Raw genomic sequence first — 16,223 nt, forward strand, 5'->3', positions numbered from 1 at the left:
TTTTTTTGCAAGACCCTTCTGTGGTTGTAAAAAGTAAGAATAAAGTTGTTTAAACTATGGTAGAACTGAGGGTAGATGAAAGTTGCAATAGTTATTTGTTTTGGTGCTGTTGTATTGTACTTACATGTAAGCACAGACTAAAGGAAAAAGTACTGGTACTATTATGTTACTTTCTCTTCATCCCCTTCAATTTCTTTGGCATAAATAAGTTATGGAACCAATTGGTTTCATTCCTTTCTATCTGGTTATTTTAGAGATGTGAAACTCTGGCATTTGACAAGCTCATTATGCCATATTTGCCCTGTGCAAAATGGTTGCACCTTACTCAAGCCCTTTGAACCACAGAGGTACATAGCTTGACAACTAGAATTCATGAGCTGAGCAACACAAAGCAAAGCAATACATAAGCTTTGCTTTCAGAACTGATTGGGCTTCCCATTGTATTTAATCTGTTCTTTTCTCAGAAAAAAAAATCAGCTCTCAGAACCCATTAAATATTGTGATTCTTTCAGCCCTAAGTCACACTGGACATCAGGGTGTGCATATTATATTGCTGCTAAATGCTACATTGTCTGTTCATAGTAGTCTGGTTAAATACTTAATGGATGAGAGACTTGAACCAGGGTATCCTAACTTTAGGACTTTGGAATGGTTTTGGATAAGTAACCATTAATAAAATAATAAGACATTATTATAATGCATCTATAAAGTTCAGAGTTATGACCATAGTTATGTTAGCACAGTGGTTCTCAACCTGTGGGTCGGGACCCCATTTGGGGTCGATCGACCATTTCACGGGGGTCGCCAAGCAAGGCTGTCCGCCATTTTTTTTGTCCATTTTTTTCCCGTTTTCCGGTGGGTAACTTACCTCCCTTGGGCTGGGCCAGCTGGTGGTCGGCCTGCTCCGTCTCTGCCGCTTGCCAGCTACGCCTCGGCCGGCGCAGGGGGTGGAACCACGCATGCGCGGCGCTCCTGGGCAGGGAAAGTCCTCGACTTACAACCGGTTTAGTCCTCGACTTACAACCAGTTTAGTTCTCGACTTACGACCAGTTTAGTCCTCGACTTACGACCGGTTGGGGGTCGCGGCATTAAAAAGGTTGAGAACCACTGTGTTAGCAGTTAGATTGGAAGAGAATTAGAGATATATTCTAAACAAAGCATTCAAGAAGAAAGTTGGGAATTGGGGAGAGGGGGAGAATCAGGAAACATGTTGTGGCAGCCTCTCACAACAAAGGCAAATAGATTATCCACAAGGCCTATATAGCCACAGCAATTAAAGCACAAAGAATTGCAAGCTAGCTTGGTTGTGATTTCAAATAAGCACAAGGAAGTTAGAACTAAATCAACTGAAATCCCCAAAGAAACCAAATCACAAGATCAATCAGGTTCAAAATCAGCCCCAAAGTAATATAAGCCATTTCTCTGAAAATAATTTAAGCCTTATTGCAAGGAGGTAGGGCCTCACCTCCAAGCTAGTCTTGGTTGACTGGGTGATGTAGAGAAATAGAAGATCTGTCAGCATGTCAATCATGCACAATACGAATTTCTCATTTTTGTGAGTCAATGTCAAATTTTATAGTTCTGTGCTGGGGTTTTAGATCTTGACTAGGATGACTATTCTCCCATTGCTTGTTTTGATGTGCTTCTCTCTGCATCACTGTTAGCAACACCGAGGAAGGAATTTTTATAGGCAGAGTAGATAAAATGCTCCTCTCCGGAATGCTCATTTTGTTTATTAAGTTTAGACTCCATGGTGCCTTTTTTTATACCTGTTACAGTATAGTATTTTTTTCTTCTTTTTTATAAGAGCTTTTTTCAAAGTCATAAAATGCCCAATCAGGAAAACAGAAACATTTTAGAATCATTTTTTTCCAATCATGACCTGAGAAAATCTAATTTAGCCAAGTACTTCACCAGTTGTGAATCTGAGTTTATGAATGCATGTACCTAATATACTAAGCTCTTCTTAATTTAAGCTGCAGATATGGGACTCCATCTGCTGACAGTAGCAACAGTATGATCAACCATATTTTTCTTCTGTATTAACAACACAGCTTTTTCATTAGGACTGAAGCTGTCTTGTGATGATAAGAATGATTCCTTTATTTTGATGGTGGAATACAATTACTTTTTACATTTACATGCTGTTGATATAGGAAGGAGGAAACTATTTTTGTTCATATCAGACCTTTGGTCCATTTAATTCAGTGTAATTAATTCAGGCTGAGCTGATTCAGCCAACATGTTAATTCATAAGGTGGGTTGCTTGGCTTGGCTTAGTTTGACTGGATTTGTACAACATATTAAGCAAAACCAAGCAAATCAGCATTGTGACTTATAAATTGTTATTTATGGTTTAATTTGCAAAGCATAATGGTTGTGCAAATCAAGGTCATTGTGGTTTACTCAATAAAAAAATATTAAAGAATCTATGACTTATCACAGTGTGTGAATCCAGTTATTGCTACCTGGTCTTTCCTGGACCTGCCTGCTATGGCCATAGAAATATACTATTTTAAAAAATATACGCCATTTCCATAACAAGGCCCCAAACAAGGCCCATTTCAAACAAAAAACAAAATGAAACATTCAACACTACTAAACTGAGCAAATCTGAACCTTTTGTTATACATTTTGCAGCTTCACATTTCAGTTTGATTAGTGTTTGTACCTTCTCCTTTCATCTATAAAATGGCACAGAGACTTCCCCCCCAACCCTTGTAACAACTCTGTGTGGTGTGTTGGGTTCAGAGAATCTTTGAGAATCTTTGAAGACAGACAAATATTTGAATCCAACTCCCAATGTAGAAACTTCTGCATCTAGTGGCAAAGCGATAACATGATCAAAAGTTGTACTGGTAATCCTAGAGATACAACCACAATCGCAACCAGAACATCTGTTACCAAGGAGGGTATTAGGGGAGCCATATCCAATTTTACAACCTTTTTTGCCATGGTTGTTAGATGAATCACTGCATTTGTTAAGTGAATTATGCGGTTCTTAAGCGAATCCAGCCTCCCCCATTGATTATGCTTGTTAGAAGCCAACTCAGAAAGTTGCAAATGGCGTTCACGTGAGCCTAGGATATTTGCAATCATCATAAATATATACCAGTTGCCAAGCACCCAAATTTTGATCATATGACCGTGGGGATGCTGTGTACAAGGACCAGTCATTAGCCACTTTTTTTCCCCAGTGCTATTGTAACCTCAAATGGTTACTAAACGAATGGTTATAAGTCAAGGACTTACTATTCTAGATAAACAGAGATGGACTACCAGACATTGAAACCCAGACAATATGTTGCTGATAATATTTTAAGCACTTGTGATTATAAAAAACTAATAAAAATAAATTTAACAGAGATGGGCTCACCTAGTCTGCACAAGAGAGGAGACATGCAACCGTTGGCATTCAGTGTACCCTATAGATCTATTCCAGTGCAAAGCCCAGTGGATGGGGATTTTGAGAGTTGTAGTACCACACGTGTGGAAAGTGTCAGAATTGGGATGGTGGCTGTAAAGGTATTAAATCAAAGAAGCACCAGGAGTTTATAATATGTCCTGGTTTGAGGAAAAGAAATATGGTGCTTAGTATGACACTTGTGGGAAGTTTGATATATATTATTAGTGCATGCCTCTGCCATGTGTAAGGGCATTTGTTATGTATTGTTTTGCTTCTATTAGCCAGTGAGGTAACATGGAGGTGCATTAAACATAGCATAACAATATGTAATAAGTTACACATTAAGAGAGAGAACTTGACCTAAAGCTGTGTTCCAAAGTATCCCAAGTCATAAGTAACTTCATTTTGTCTTCAGTTAAACGCTTTGCAGGTTATTTTTTTTCTATCTTGATTTACTATGGTTTATTAAAAGCAATTTTCATTTTGAATGAGGTCTTGATGCTCCTGTTCTCTAGCAAACAGCCACAATGTTGTTATTGTTTGACATATGCTCTGCTCTGAATAAAATGCTTCTGAGACAGCTCTGTGGGTCCCATTATCAGCATCTCTTGCATAGCAATGATAGTGTTTTACACTGGTGGAGAGGGATGCCTAGAATTCTTTCCAAACCACAAACACTCTCTAACCCATCACAAAGATACTGTCTCTGACTCCACTCTCTTGAACTCTTGAAAAAGCAATTAAACTTCACAGAATGGGAGACTGATATAGCTCCAGTTCAGGCAGGTTCTCTGTTTTTATGATATTCCGTTAACAAAGCCAGTTGTATATGACATTGATTCAACAAAGGCAGCTGTCGACCTCTGGCTCAGATCATCGAAAGTTCATTAGAGCTCAGTTTCAAAAAGAAAAAAGAAAAAAAAGAACCCAGCTTTGAATTAAGAGCACTTTCCCAGAGGGTTGTGGAAAAAGCTCATTTAATGGTTTAATGACCTTGAAATTTCCACTTATGGAGCTGACGCCACACTTTAGTACCACTCCATCCATTCTCTGTTGAGCTGTATGAGTTGCAGATTGAATCAAGAAAAGTTAAAGCAGATAGGCTGCTCTAGTTCTTCACTATCTAGCACAGAGGTCCCCAACCTATGGGCTATGGCCCACTACCGGGCAACACCTCTTGGCTGCCAGGCCGCATGAGTAGCTGGGCAGTGCACACTCGTGTGTGTGTGCTCACCCCCCTTGTACCACCATTGCAGGCGGTGGCAGCGCCACTAGTATCGCACGGGTGGTGGTGTTTCCATGAACCATGCGCAGGGGGCAGCAGCGCCTCAAGCAACAGGTGGGCTGCAGCATGATCCTCATGCAGGAGAGGTGGCACGAGCTTTGCACTGGGGCGGGATCGCTGCAAGTCATGGCATGATCCTTGTGCAGGGGCAGCGGCATGAGCTTCATGCCAGGGCAGCATTGCTGTGGGCTTTGGTGCGATCCTCGTGCAGGGGGGGCAGCAGCATGAGCCTCATTCTGGAGTGGCATCGCTATGAGCCATGGCGCGAGCCTCACACTGGTGGTAGCATCGCTGCAAGCCTGACAGTGGTGACGCTACAAGCCTCACATAGGCACCGCCATCACTGAGAATCTCGTGTGCATGCTCGCAGCCCCATTTGCATGGTGCACATGCTCACAGCCTGTTTGTATGCACATGCGCACATGTGGCTACATTCACATTTGCGCATGCGGACATAAGGTGCCTGCCCCTCCCTTTCCCACTGGGCCGCCAATCCAAAAAGGTTGGTGACCCCTGATCTAGCATGTATGTCAGATGTATGGATCCTATCCATAATATGATCAGCATTATTGGTGATAGAAATTTTTCAAATAACAGTTTTCAGGAGTGATCTGAGAGGGTTTTGGTTTTTTTATCCCTATACCTTGGAAGTCGATCTGGCAGAATTTGCTCATTACTTTTTCACTTTGTAGTGGCTGCCTTTCTGCATTCATATGGCTAGCAACATCTCATAACAGATTTATCCTCATGAAGAGTGTGGTTTAAGCAGACTATAGGCAAACAAATGTCCTCTTTTCTTCAATATACTGTACTATTGAAAGGCAGATATACAAATCTGTAAAGGAGGAACAAGAAACCTTGGTGTTTCTGAACTACAACTACAACTAACCAGCCTAATCTATAGTGAGGAGTGGTAAAAGCTATGGTTCAGTAAAATTGGAGGATTGAATGTCAGGTGCAAAAATTCAGGTGCATGTGTGAAGGTTCAAATTAACTGATGTATTGCTAAAGGCCTATGTCCTGGAATCTTCTTGACTAATGGCCAGCATCTGTTAGAGTTAGATGATAGTCAAATGCAACCGGGGGGGGGGGGGTTGGACTTAATTTGTGACTGTGTAACAACTCTAAACTGATCTCTCTTTTCACTCCTCTCCCTGGCTCTGCCAGTTCTTCTCCTATATTCATTCATTCATTGTCCACCTTGAACTATATGTGCATTTAAGAGGTAACACTCATAGTTAGTAAGAGTCCCATGGAAAATCACAGGGACAGGGCTCTTTAATGACTTCCGAGTATGTGTGTCTTTTCTCATTGCTAGCACTAATTTATCATTTGCCTGCTATGATGCTACTGAGTAGTCAAGAGTACTAATGGTACTCATCAGAAAACTAAGTATAGCTGCAAATATTCATCTATTGCCTACTTGTTTCGCTGATGCATGTGCTAGTATCAAATAGACTCTGTTGTGTCCCGTGCCTGCAGAAGCAGGCGCGGGAAGTTGCAAGAGTCCCGGGCATTTGCAAAAGCTGCCCGGGACCAGACTGAGCGGCGCCGGCCTTGCGCGCATGCGCAAGGCGGGAAAAGACTGCCTTGTTATTGGTTTGAATTGCCCGGGGATCAGAGGGTATATATAGAGGCTTGCGTGCCTCTGGGCTTGTCGTTGTTCGTGAATGGAAGCAGAGAATAAAGACCTGTTAGAAATGCATCGTCTCAAGCGCCATTATTCTCCGGACTTAACACTGGCGACGAAGGTGGGATACAGTCTATACAGCTAGGGAAGCTTGAAGACTCACCCACGTTTATCCTGCCAGTTCGAAATCGCTGGAGGGTGCGTGCGGCTGAAGAAGACCCTGTTCCTCGATCATGGCGAAAATTGGGCGTTTAGCGGAATTCGACGTCTCTCACCCCGAGAAGTGGGAATCTTACGTTGCAAGAGTCGAGATTTACTTCCGCGTAAACCAGATAAGGGAGGAAGGTCTAAAGGCTGCCACAATGTTGTGCGTTTGTGGGCAAGACGCCTTTGAGATCGCCGACAACCTAATCGCCCTGGCCTCACTGGAAACGGTGTCATACTCCGATCTGAAGAAAGTTTTGAAGGAACACTTCCAGCCCAAGCAATCTGTCATTGCTTGGCGGCACACATTTGAACTGAGGGATCAGCGAGCTGGGGAATCTGCAAAAGAATACATTGCAGCTTTGAGAAGAGCAGCTAAACCGTGTGACTTCAAGGACTTAGAGGAAAGACTGCGTGATCGTTTTGTGTGCGGACTGAGGAACAGAGACTTACAGCTGAAGCTGTTCGCCAAGGAAGATATCTCTTTCCAAGATGCTCTGCGAGAGATTACAGCAGAGAAAGCTGCAGGTGGAGTGGTCAAGAATCTGCGGCCCACTCGAAGCGCTCCAGAGACTGCAACCATCCACAAGGAGGTGGACAAGCTTTACCAAGCAGCTGGGAGGAGGTCCAAAGATCGTCAGGACAAGGGCTCAGCTGAGCTACGTTGTTTCGGATGCGGGGGTCGCCCCAAGTGAGCGGAATGTCGGTTCCGTTCCGTCATCTGCCGAGCGTGTGGAAAGAAAGGCCACATCGCTGCGAATTGCCTGGGTCGACAGAAGGAGTTTCTACAAAACAACATGATTCGCCACGCTACTGCGGCTCTTTCACACCCTTCTACCAAAGGTGGCGTCCATGTTGGGCGCAGCATTATTTTATCTAGGGGGGAGGGGTGTTGTGTCCCGTGCCTGCAGAAGCAGGCGCGGGAAGTTGCAAGAGTCCCGGGCATTTGCAAAAGGTGCCCGGGACCAGACTGAGCAGCGCCGGCCTTGCGTGCATGCGCAAGGCGGGAAAAGACTGCCTTGTTATTGGTTGGAATTGCCCGGGGATCGGAGGGTATATATAGAGGCTTGTGTGCCTCTGGGCTTGTCGTTGTTCGTGAATGGAAGCAGAGAATAAAGACCTGTTAGAAATGCATCGTCTCAAGCGCCATTATTCTCCGGACTTAACAGACTCCTACTCTCCCTTCTGATAGATCTTGATCTTTGAACTGGGCCTGGACTGTCTACTTCTACAAGTTGTCAATCCAATGAGAAACCCTTTCCCAATAAATCTTAGTATCTTTTGTCTATATCAGGGGTGTCAAACTCGCAATGTCACTTAATGTATCGTGACATATTGTGATTTTTTTTGCCATTGCTGGCAATGGGATAGGTGTGGTTTCTCTATGATGCAGTTGGGCCAGCAGTTTGACTTCCCTGGTCTATATGAAACAAGCTTAACCACACCTTTTACCTCTGCTTAACCATTGCTTACCAATATCCTTCATTCCTTTTTCACCTTTAAGATTTTTAAAAATTCCATAATCTAAAATTTCTTTGCAATAAATTGAAATCATACCTCTTCATTATTGCTACTGAAGCTAGCAAGTATGAAATATTTTTTTATTATCTGGATTTGTATACTGTACAACCAGATGTATTCTGTTCTGCTGAATTCAACCCTGATTAAAACCCTTTTCAGCCTGAAGGAAAACCATACCAATATAGCGAACAAAAACAATAAAAATTCCCTCCCCACAATTTAATGTAAAAAAACCCATGTACTTACATTATCTTGAAAATTGCAGAAATGAATGAAATAAAAAGGGTGCCTATGTGGGATATTTGAAGTTTAGCTACCTTCTACCATGAGTCAATTGTTTTCATTCTTTCCAACCCAACAGAACATTGAAAAGTAAATATGTAAAGGAACTTGGGACTCTGTTTATCTGCCTGTCCATCATTAGGATAAATCTCAAAAACTGAAGAGGACTAAATTTGGTTGGGATGGGGGAAAAGCTGGAGAAAGATGAGCTCAAACTACTTTCTCCCATCTGTAGTCTCCCAAAGTGGAGTTATTGTTAAAGGTTGGAAATAATCCCCTGTGCTTTGTAGGCTTTCCCTACCATGTTGAATTTGGAACATGTCTAATGATATGTTGAAGCTTTATGAACATCTATTGTCTATATGAAGCACTATGTGAATTTATTAACAGAAAAAAAGAAACAGAACTGAAAGGTCCTCAAGATTGAAAAAAAATCCATTGAAAATATGAAGGACAGAAATCCTCATTGAGCAAAATACAGACTTTACTTTTAATGTTACTTGTTTTAAACACGAGCTATAACAAACATAACAAAACAGTTTTAAAGCAGAAAAAAATATACAAACATCAGCACAGTACACAAACTGTAAATTGCTAGAAAACATCAAAACTCCATTCTGTATTTGATAATCTATATAAATAAAAATGTAAATGTTCGTTTGTTCAAAATTTTAAATCTCTGAAAGTTCTTCACCGATTGCTTTGAAATTTTGACACAACGTTGCATTCGAATACACGCGTGCTTTTATATACCTACTATTATATAGATGTCACACCTGTGACATAAATGTGCGCTTTCTCTTTTCTTTCTTTTCCATTTAACCAGACTGAGCCACAGCAACACGTGGCCGGGTACAGCTAGTATGTACATAAAAATAATTAATTCTGACAGTATATTGCAGCTACTGGAACAAACCTAGCTGCTTTCAAAATCAGAAGCTTTTTGCTTGTTTTTACTTGTTTTTTTACTGTTGCAAATATTTTAATTTCAGGAAATTAGACCAAAAAAACCCCCCATATCTATCTGTCCAAAAGCAGGACAAAAATACATATCCTTAAATCTCCAGGGATACATAATATGGAATATCAGGCTCAATTGAAAAGATGAAAATTTATAGAATGTTATGCCATATACTTAAAACTACAGTTGTCATTTGCTGGAAAACATCCAAGTAGAATGTTTTCATCAGAGGAACTGAAGAAGATTTGATCATTTAAATTCAAATCCATAATATTAGATGGTGGGGAATGGAAGGATTTATATTCCTTGCAGACAGCAGGTCACTTGCATTCTTTTAGTGAGTCAATGATACCCTCTGGAGGCTTATCTGTGTCGTCAGGCTCACCTTAGTAGTGCAAATGGGTGTGGAGCCTTTTTGAAGGTCATTGGGGCCATTTGGAGGGTCATCTAAGTTACATCTTCAAAGAAAAACAAGAAAGTCCAGGTTCCTCCCAAGCATGGCACAGAAGGAGGCCCTCTCCCAGAGGCTCTGAACAGAAAGGCCCTTAAGAAGATTTCTCCCTCTAGTCTGATGGCTCAAACAGGTTTTTCCAACCATAGGTAGTCATTTCAAGCTTTAAAGGTCAAAGCTTTAAGACCAAGGGTCTTCAAACTTGGCAACTTTAAGACTTGTGGACTTCAACTCCCAGAATTCCTCAGCCAGCCAGTATGACAATATATGACAGTGGTGGCGAACCTATGGCACGGGTGCCAGAGGCGGCACTCAGAGCCATCTCTGTGGGCACGTGCACCATCGCCCCAGTCCTAGGCCTTCAGCTGGGTTTTATAAAACCTTTTCAGTTTAGGCCTCTGCCGCAGTGTGCAAAAAAAAAAAAAAAGTTCAATCAATCAGTCAATTTCAACTTCTCGTGGGGGAAAAAAAGATCTTGCAAAGTTGGAATTGATTGATTGAACTTTTTAGTCCCACCCAGTCTGCCATTACCACCGCAGCCACACCCACCCAATGGGCCACACCCACCCAATGGGCCACACCCACCCGGCACCCAACGATGCATAAGTGGGTTTTGGGTTGCAGTTTGGGCACTCGGTCTCTAAAAGGTTCGCCATCACTGATATATGACAACATATACATGTCATCCTCTTAACACACACACACACACACACACACACACACGTGTGTGTGTGTGTGTTAATATATTTTATATATTAATTTATATACGGTATATGTTAAGAAGCTAACATGCTATGTGTATAGCACATACATCTCACTGACATATCAAGAAATTGAAATATTGGGTGGCTGCCGCTAAATACTTACAAAAAATTGCCCTTACAGCAAGAAAGAAAGCGGGGTGATGGTGGTGGAAGAAAAGGTAAACTGGTGCCATACTAGGCATTACAGGGTGGGGAGAGAACAATGGTGGGAACAACCTCATAGTTTGTTTTGTGACTGATCGTATTTACATGGAAACCATCTTGACAGGTTCCCAAAACTCCAGATATATGTACCCATTCAAAACAGTAATCTAGATCAGGCTTTAGTTTAACCCTTCACATCATCCTACAAGGATTCAATAGCTGAGTGGTATAAAAGTAATATAAATCAAGAGAGAGAACATTGTGCTTTCTGCAGTGAATTCTGATTCACATAAAGGTTTTAGTGAACTATTTGCACAATTATGTATTCGTTTTTAAGGAGACCTGTTATAATCAACATTTTTAAAACCTTTGTCAGGTGTAAAATTGTGGCTAGCAAGCAACTCTAACAAATCCTTTCCTATGATCTCTATCCTAGAGTCTGCCGCTGTTTATTTATTGAATATTTTAAAACCCCATCTTTATTACTTTATAAGTAACTCAAGGAAGTCATTATAAGTATTATTCTCCCTCCTATTTTCCAACAACAACAACAACAACCCTGTGAAGTGGGTTGGACAAAGAGAGCAAGAGTGAGTGAGTGAGTGAGTGAGAGAGAGAGAGAGAAAGAGAGAGAGTAAATGACTGGTTCAAAGTCACTCAACTAGCTTTCATGCTTAAGGTGGGACTAGAACTCACAGTCTCCTGTTTCTAGCCTGGTGCAGATTGAAGGGAATAAGAATAGAATAGAATAGAATAGAATAGAATAGAATAGAATAGAATAGAATTCTTTATTGGCCAAGTGTGGTTGGACAAACAAGGAATTTGTCTCTGGTGCATAAACACTCACTATACATACAAGTACCGTAATAGTGACAATCATAATCATAGACAACATGAAAATACATTCATCATAAATCATGAAGTTCTTCATTTCAGATGACTTGAAGTGCTAAAAATAAGAGGGGACTGCAGCAATGATGCACCCACTCCACCTCAACTCCTCCGGAAGGCCACGAAAATATCAAACATGAAAAGCACATGGCCTGATACTTTGCATTGGACTTCTTTGTTCCCAAAAGGGGGATAAACTAACACTTTCACCTTTGCTTGTTTAGTTTGAGATACTGAGAGGGAGCTGCCTAGCTCCCTGGACAACCTTCCATTCTTGACCAGACATGAAGCAAAGAGTTCCATTTGAAGTACAACCAAAGATCACGTGACATGTTAATACCACTTTACAATGCCTTGGTAAGGCCACACTTGGAATACTGCATCCAGGTTTGGTCACCACGATGTAACAAAGATGTTGAGACTCTAGAAAGAGTACAGAGAAGAGCAACAAAGATGATTAGGGGACTGGAGGCTAAAACTTACAAGGAACGGTTGCTGGAATTGAGTATGTCTAGTTTAATGAGGAGAAGGACAAGGGGTGACATGATAGCAGTTTTCCAATAGCTCAGGGGTTGCCACAAAAAAGAGGGCCTGAGGGCAGGACAAGAAGCAACGGATGGAAACTAACTAAAGAGAGAAGCAACCTAGAATTAAGGAGAAATTTCCTGAGAGTTAGAACAATTAATCAGTGGAACAACCTGCCTCCAGAAGCGGTGAATGCTCCAACACTGGAAGTTTTTAAGAAGAGACTGGACAGCCATTTGTCTGAAATGGTATAGGGTTTCTTGCCTGAGCAGGGAGTTGGACTAGATGACCTTGAAGGTCCCTTCCAACTTTATTATTATTAAATAGAACTACCTCTGCAATGATAATAATTAGCTCAACCTTTCAATACCTATGTTATAATGACAACAGAGATTTGGAAGTCTTTTTAAACAACACTGAATCATTTTGTGTGGAAATGCCTTCAGCTAAGACATCTAGATTCATTTCCCATACCATGATCCTTGTTTCTGTTTTCCATACAGGACATGTAGATTAACACAGGAAAATAGGGTCAGCAAAGAAATGGTCCCTAGTTGCCTCTAATGCCAATCAAGACTGAGATAATGCAATCTCAGCTCTTTAAAGGGCATACAAAGAGCAAGCCTTGGCAATAAAGTGGGGGAGGGGGGGTTGTTTGCTTTGGAGATGGTCCATTAAATTCTAGATTTATAACCAGATCCCTAGGGTAACATTATCTTCTGCTGTTTAATTATAAGGCATTGAGCAAAACTCCCTGAGTCTGTCAATTTCAGTAGCCAGACCAATAGACAACAGATCTGGAATCAGATTTCCATAATCCTCAAACCTAGTGTTTCTGTTTTCCCCTTGCTGTATTCTCCACTCTGCATCACATCCCTTTAAGGCATCTCTTTGATCAGGATTCACAAGCTTGTTGGAATCCAGGAGACACATCTACTGGAGTGATATAGTGAAACAGGAGGCATTGGATAACTCATAGAGCTGAAAAAGATTGGAAAAATGTTTCCTTTGAGCCCTTCTGGGAAGACAGAGGCACGCAATTATTGATAGCTGTCAAATGTTCCCATTATAACCCATTTGATGCTACACAACAGGAGCAAAACTGCTATCACACCATAGGTGCCTGCACTCTTTAACAGAACAATTTCATTAAACAATCCGGGCAGCACAAGAAAATCAAGCTGAAAGCACCCCATAAAAGTTAAAAGGACCTAAAAAGAATTTCTCCCTATCTCCAAGAAAAGTAACCTATAGAAGCTCACATATATTATAAACCTACTTCAGGATGTTCATGAGTGACTTATAGCATCTTCATATATTTCCCAATATCACCAATGCAAGGCCTAATCCTAATCCTGACTGTTAATTTGTCAGAAAAATATGGGATAAATGTTGAAAATGCCATGGGCTCTTCCTTGAGATGGCATTAGCTGCTTGGCTTCTGTGATGAAACTGAATTTAATGAAGACATTATTGATATCCAGATTTCAGTTCAGTTCCCCAGCTTTGATAGTCATGCTGTCAAGGAGGCCAGTCTGGATGCCGGTTGCCATAGTCCTACTTCAATGGAGCTCTCTACTTCTTCTCCCCTCCTGCTTATGCCAGGAAAATAAGCACTAGTCATTCTACCTTCCATGGATAGGTCCTACAGGATATGGAGTTTCGACAGATAAATCCTTTACATATCTGCCTCCCTCATTCTTGACATCTTCCCATCCTACATAACCAGTGGAGGAAAAATATCTCATAGTTTTACCTGCGAGAAGCAGAAACACATAGAACTCTCTTCTAAAATTCATTTGTAAAAAGATCTCATTCTTTCAAGTGAGCATATTAAAGAAACAGTCTAACTCAGTGGTTCTCAACCTTTTTAATGCTGCGACCCCAACCGATCGTAAGTCGAGGACTAAACCGGTCGTAAGTTGAGGACTAAACCGGTCATAAGTCGAGGACTAAACCAGTCGTAAGTCGAGGACTAAGCCGGTCATAAGTCGAGGACTAAACCAGTCGTAAGTCGAGGACTTCCCAACCGGTCGTAAGTCGAGGACTTTCCCTGCCCGGGAGCGCCGCGCATGCGTGGTTCCGCCCCCTGCGCCAGCCGAGGCATAGCTGGCAAGTGGCAGAGACAGAGCAGGCCAACCACCAGCTGGCCCAGCCCAAGGGAGGTAAGGCACCCGCCGGAAAAGGGGAAAAAATGGCAGACAAAAAAAATGGCGGACAAAAAAATGGCGGACAGCCTTGCTTGGCGACCCCCATGAAATGGTCGATCGACCCCAAATGGGGTCCCGACCCACAGGTTGAGAACCACTGGTCTAACTTGTAACTTTATTCTGTCCTTATAAAAGGAAAGCCCTACTAGGCGGTAGCACCTAGCAACTTTGGCTGATTTTAGAGAGCTAAGCAGGGTATGACTGGGTTAAGATTTGAGCAGGAGACCACTGAGAGACCTTCATTAGGAAGTGAAAATAAAAACTTCCTAGAAAAAGGTGTCTGAACGGTTTCCAAGAAAACTACAAGGTGTTCCTGTGACATCATTAAGGGACTTGAGAGAGATTTTATATTTTTACTAGCTGTACCTGGCCACGTGTTGCTGTGGCTCAGTCTGGTAAAAGCGTGTGTTGCTTTTACGTCGAACAGATGGCGCTGTTTTTTTAAAAAAAGCATGTTTTACCTGTCACAGGTGTGACATCTATATAATATAGGTATATAAAAACATGTGTGTATTCGAATGCAACGTTGTATCAAAATTTCAAAGCAATTGGTGAAGAACTTTCAGAGATTTAATATTTTGAACAAATGAACATTTACATTTTTATTTATATAGATTAAGGAACAAGATACAGTAATACTACAGACAGTTGCTGCCTTCTTTGATTGCTCACTTTAACTAATATTACAAGCAGGGCTATGATTGTGCAAAACGGGCAACATCTGGCTTTTCTGATTCAATATTATTTGGTACCATAACTGTAAGTACTTCTGATCTTGAATTGAATAGCTAAATGTGTTTGCTGTTTCTTTAAAGGCATCTCTTTTTTCCATTCTGATCAAGCTAGAACCAGCTGAGATTTAAGAGAGTTCACCTCTGGGAAATCAAGGAATAGGAGAGTGAATAACTGATTTTACAAGATCTTAAAGATCTTTTTTAAGCCTTATTGATATTTCTTTCCTGGGTTGGCCATTCAACAACACAACTGCTCAGAAGTAAATCCAATTTATTAACTTTGCTTAGTAAGCAAGAGTAAAAGCTAAATAAGCTATCTTTTCCAGGACTCTGGTACAGCTCCTCCTCCTCCTCCTCTTCCTTTTGAGGACAATATTTGGGATACTTTTCTGTTCCACACTTCACTTCTGTCTTCTAAAACAGTAAGCCAGTCCAATTGCTTTGTGAAGCCCCAGATGGCTGAAAGCTAGTTCTTAAGAAATGCTCAATCAATTTCAGATTCTCAAGGCTTGTCCCTTGTCCAACTCATATTTTACATTCCTGTGAAATGGAGAGAGCCTGTTGTTACTCAACTTAGGTTTTTACCATTAAAGGCTCAAAACAACCTCATTGCAGAATTGCAGCTATGTGGATTAAAAACAAGACAGAGCCACCTTTTATTGGTACACACATTAGCTGATTTGAAATACAGAGACACTTTACTTTCAGATTTTTTTAAACTTGTTTTTTTCTTCCAATGCTTGTGGTTTGCAGTAGCTTTTAAAGGGGGTGGGCAACTTATATCTACCAAGTGTTTCTGGACCACAACTTTCAATTACTCAAGTTAAGCAAGGAAAGATACAAAAGGCCAGGATCTTACAAATCAATTGATTGAAAAAGGCAATTAACGTATAAAGTAGTTTGATTGAGAAATAGTGATTAGTTCATGGAGACTCATGAGTATTGTGGTCAAGTGGGAACTATAACCTAGTCTTTGCGGAGAATTGGAATAAAAATTAATTCTCTGTCATTCTCTGATATATATATATATATATATATATATATATATATATATATATATATATATATATATATATATATATATATATATATATATATATATATATATATATATATATATATATATATATATATATATATCTAAAGAATCACAACCGTGAGACCACCAGGAGATAAAAAACTATAATCAGTTTATTTACAATTAAAAGCACCTAG

This window comes from Protobothrops mucrosquamatus, unplaced genomic scaffold (assembly GCF_001527695.2).
Source record: "Protobothrops mucrosquamatus isolate PMUCROS unplaced genomic scaffold, P.Mucros_1.0 scaffold1223, whole genome shotgun sequence".
NCBI lineage: Eukaryota > Metazoa > Chordata > Lepidosauria > Squamata > Viperidae > Protobothrops > Protobothrops mucrosquamatus.